This window comes from Lucilia cuprina, chromosome 3, assembly GCF_022045245.1.
Source record: "Lucilia cuprina isolate Lc7/37 chromosome 3, ASM2204524v1, whole genome shotgun sequence".
Taxonomy (NCBI): Eukaryota; Metazoa; Arthropoda; class Insecta; order Diptera; family Calliphoridae; genus Lucilia; species Lucilia cuprina.
The window spans coordinates 6271064-6276126 of record NC_060951.1 but is presented as its reverse complement, the minus strand read 5'-3'; positions in this window follow the sequence as shown (position 1 = coordinate 6276126).

Genomic DNA, 5063 nt, shown 5'->3' with positions numbered 1-5063 from the left:
CTAGACTATAGACTAGACTATAGACTAGACTATAGACTAGACTATAGACTAGACTATAGACTAGACTATAGACTAGACTATAGACTAGACTATAGACTAGACTGAAGTCTAGACTATATACTAGTCAATAGACTAGACTATAGACTAAGGTATAGACCAGACTATAGGCAAGACTATAGGTTAGACTATAGATTGGATTAAGGAATATACTAGACTATAGACCAGACTGTAGGCTAGACTGCATACAGGAGATTAGACTGGTATGTATGCTAGTCTGAAAGCTAGACTATATAAGAGACTAGTTTTCATACTGAACAGCTGACTAGACTATAGACTATGCACTGGACTGTAGATAAACAGTATATTTTTTTCCTCAAAATACTATAATTACTAAAAAATATCAATAGTTATACTTAATCTTCATATTTTAGTCATCAATTGAGAAGACAGGTGCTATAGTCCCTATTTTAATGGATTTTTAAATGAAGCTATTGACAATTTGTTTATGGCGCATAAACTATCGATACAATTAATACGTTTTTGTCTCTAGAGACAAAAATACATAATATTTAAAAAAACATTAACATATTTTTTTTTGAAGCTGTGTAGATACTATAGCACCTGTAGTTAAAGAAGGTTAAATAAGAAAAAGTCTAGTGATGATAGCGGTTGTTGAGGCTAGTGTTATCTAGGGTGTTCAAAGGACATAACCGTGAACCAATTAGTTTTTTTTAAATACAGATGTGTGTCTGTGGATCTAGTGTGTTAAGGGTTAAACAAAAGGAATACTTAATGAAAAGTTTAAATCCTTTAAACAAATATGAAAATTTTCTCTGTTTTGTATTTGGTTATTTGCTTTAAACTAATTAAGAACCTTAAGTTTAGCAAACAAAGTAAAAATTATATTGTTTACATTTCTAAAAAAGTAAATAAAGTTTTAAAAATTTTTTGTTTACTTAAAGCGTAATATCTAAGCAAATTTCAAATGTATAATGTATGGTCTAATAATTTTATTTGTTTAAGGAAAATATATGATTTTAAAACGAAAAGAAAACAACCCTTTAAAAATTTTCCTCTTAGGAAATTTTCAAAATAAAAATAAAATCATAAACCAAAAAATATGAATAAAAAAAAAACGTTGGAAAATAAAAACTTTTAATATCAAACAGAAATTGAAAACAAAGAAAATATGAAAATCATTTGGCTCGTGCTGCTTGTAGACCAAACAAAAGGGTCAGTTTTTCACCAAAGCCAAAACTCATTGAGGCAGTTGTATGTTACCGATAGCAAATCCTAGTTGTGATACAAAAACAGGTTTATGGTCACGTGCTGTTAATTAAAACAATATATATAGAATAGACAACATAACACAATACTATTTGGTGGTTGTTGTCTGTCTGCCAACAACTTTAGATAAAACAATCTAAAGTCCTTCATTTTTTTCCCAAATCCATATTTTATGGTCTTTGCCTTCATTTAGCTAAATATTTATGTAGTTTTTATTGAAATTTTATGCATAGTTTTTGGTTTAAAATTTGTTTCCCCTTTTCAGTTAAAGACTTTTTTAATGTTCGATTTAGGAATATTAAGTTGAAGTGTTTTTATTATAAAATAAACATTTAAGTGGCTTTTTTTGTGCCAGAGTTTTTCATTAATGCCTTAAGCTTAATATTTATGGTAAATATTTAACGGTTAAGGTTAAAATTCAAATGAAAGGAGCAGAAGTTATGTTGGAAAGTGAGATCAGGTATTTTAAATTTTGGTTTAAAAAAATTTACACTTTAATACTTCACATGGGAATTTAAATGTTTAATTTTACTTATAAATTAAGAAATTTCAAAAAGTTCCTTTTGTAGGACGAAAAAATACCAAGAATCCCCTCTTATAGGTTCTGCGGTCTGTTTATGCTTAATTTCATTTTGATAGGTTTCATATTATAGAAAACTTAAAAAAAAAACAGTTCTTGGTACCAGAATTACAATTAACATCCAATTCACAATCGGTGTTGTACGGTTGTATCGTCGTATGTCGTAATTTGTATACACTATTGGGTTTATGCTGATGTTTGTAACGCACAAAAATATTGCTGCTGTACCCATCTTAAAGTATACCAAGCGGCTCAGAATCATTTTCTGCGTCGATTTAGTTATGTCCGTCTGTCCGTCTGTCTGTCTGTCTGTCTGTCTGTCTGTCCGTCTGTCTGTCCGTCTGTCTGTCTGTCCGTCTGTCTGTCTGTCTCTCCGTCCATGTAAACCTTGTAATCAAGCTACAGCAATTTTTGAAGATAATTTAATGAAATTCGGTACATTATCTTCTATTGTCCCAGAGACGAAGCCTATTGAAAATGGTTGAGATCGGTCCATTATTTCACCTTGCACCCATACAACTGAACCCCCAGAAAACTTTGTACTCAAACCACAGGTCGAAATTTTGGAGATAATTCAATGAATTTTGGCACACGGTACCGTAGTCGAAGCCTATTGAAAATGGTTAACATCGTTGCATTATTGTACCTGGCCCCCATACAACTGTACCCCGAATTGGGCTTGTAAATTTGTAATCAAACTACAGGTCGCAATTTTGGAGATAATTCAATGAAATTTGGCTCATCTAGGGTACTGTAGACGAAGCTTTTTGAAAATGGTTAAGATCGGTCCATTATTTTACCTTGTCCCCATATAACTGAACCCCCGAATAAGATTAGTTAGTTAGTTAGTTAGTTAGTTAGTTAGTTAGTTAGTTAGTTACTTACCATTTGCTCCTTTACCAGAGGATCGAACCCACGACCACACCCGAATACTAATCACTTACCTACCGGAGGACTTATAAAGCTAGTAATCAAGTTGCTCTATCTGAGTAACTATAGCAGATAAAGTCCTTCAATGTTGATCAAGTTACAATAGTATTAATATGAATAGTGTTCGAGGTTTTTCCCGCATTAATTATTACTATTCCTACATATTGATCACTATTTGACAATTGGAAATGATGGAAAATCTAGCAAGAGTAGGCGTGGCTCCTCCCATGCTAAAGGAATAGTGGCCAGTGTGGAACTTTACATATAGACTAAGTAATACAGCGTATCTGGAAAACTATTGATTAGAGTCCTTAAATTTTGTCCACATAACTATAGTATTACTATGAATAGTGATTGTGACGCCTCCCATATGAATTAAGTAATTTAACATCCATATATACCATTGGGAATAATGGATGACATAGAAGAACTAAGCATAGCAGCACCCACATCAATTGAAGAAGAAGATTTTTATAATTATAAAAATATTGGGACTAGAGTAGTCGAGCAATTTAAGTCTTAATATGATTATACATAGAGAGTAAAAGTGGGCAAAATAAGTATGGTGGGCGTGGCTTTTTCCATTTGTTAAAATGTTAGTTTTTCGGAGTCATATGAACATTTTATCAATGATCCTTACCATGAATAGAATTTGTACATATATAACAGCTAGAATCCTGCAAGTGAAAATAAATCAATTTTTAACTTTCTAAATCCTTGCAGAAGTTAATTTTTTAAAAATAATCATTTGTATTCATTTTGAACGCTTTAAATTTTGATGAATGACTTTTAAAATCCTTTGACAGTTACAATTTACATGTGTGCTGGGCTTGTATATACATATGTGAAAATAACGAGTGTTTAATGACTTCAGCACGTGACTTCATTAAAACACGCGAAAGAGAGTGAGACAAAGAAATCGCTAATTGTATGCACACGTCAGTAGAGTTAACGTTGACATAGAAAAACAAGCTGCTTTAACAGTTCCGAAGTCAAAAAGTTAGTTTTTCGTAAAATTTGCAATACATGTTGTGTAAAATTTGAAACACATATGCAGGACATTTGCTAGAAAAAAAAAACATATGTGGTGGTGGTGATGTTAATGTTGCAGGGGGTTGCAACCCTATTTGCAATTGAAATCCTTTAAATACAGGTTGTGTAGAGTTTTTTTCCCAAATGCATTTCGAGAGGCCTGCATTTATGCAAATTTTTTTATAGTTTTCAAAATGCAACAAAATTTATGCAAAACTAAACGCCGGAGGCTATAAAGACGAAAACATTTTTTAATGAGGTTCTTAATAGACTTGTCGTGTGCTGGCAAACAAAAGCAAAAATTGCTAACAAAAGACTAGAAAAATAGTAGTAGTTAATCAAATTTACATTTGTTTCAAATACAAAAAAAAAACCCGCTTCCTTAACTCGAACATAATGCAATGAATAATGGCCAATGGTAATGTCACCAAAAAAATATTTGTTTGTATTTTTTTCTATTTACATAAATGGTCATCCTTATGACTTTTGTAAAAACAACAACTGCTACAGCACAGACTTTTTCATAATTTCATTTTTTTTTGCTTTTAACAAAGCCACCCTCCTATTTGCCTAAAAATAAGTCATTCTCAAACTAACCCCCTTCTAATTTAACGCGAAAACAATACGAATATTTCGAAAGCCCGTTATAATAAATGCATAAATTCTATTTAATATGACAAACAGTTATTTCCAAACGATTACACTTCGCATCCTTCATACATACAAACATGCATACATACATACTATACTATTTAGTTTCTAATTTCTAATGGTCTAAGAAAAAACAAACGTTTGTTTTCCTAAGCTTTTCTATTTTTTTTCTAGGATTTTCCCTCAAAAAAATAAAAACCGGTAAAATGGCTTTTTAAGTTTTGTTTGTCATTGTCGTCTTGTTTCCTTTTTTTTTTGTTCAGGAGGTGGTTACGCTTGTCATTGCCATGTTCTAGTTGTATGACAGCAGCATCTCTATTTCAATATGTTTGTCAAAAGTGTGTGTGTGTGGTTTGAATTCGTTTAACAAGCTGTTAAGAGGAGTACTATGTCATGTTTTAGTTGTTAATAGCAGAGGTCCCGAAACGACAGACTATAGACTAGATTATAGACTAGACTATAGACTAGATTATATACTAGACTATAGACTAGACTATATACTAGACTATAGACTAGACTATATACTAGACTATAGACTAGACTATATACTAGACTATAGACTAGACTATAGACTAGACTATAG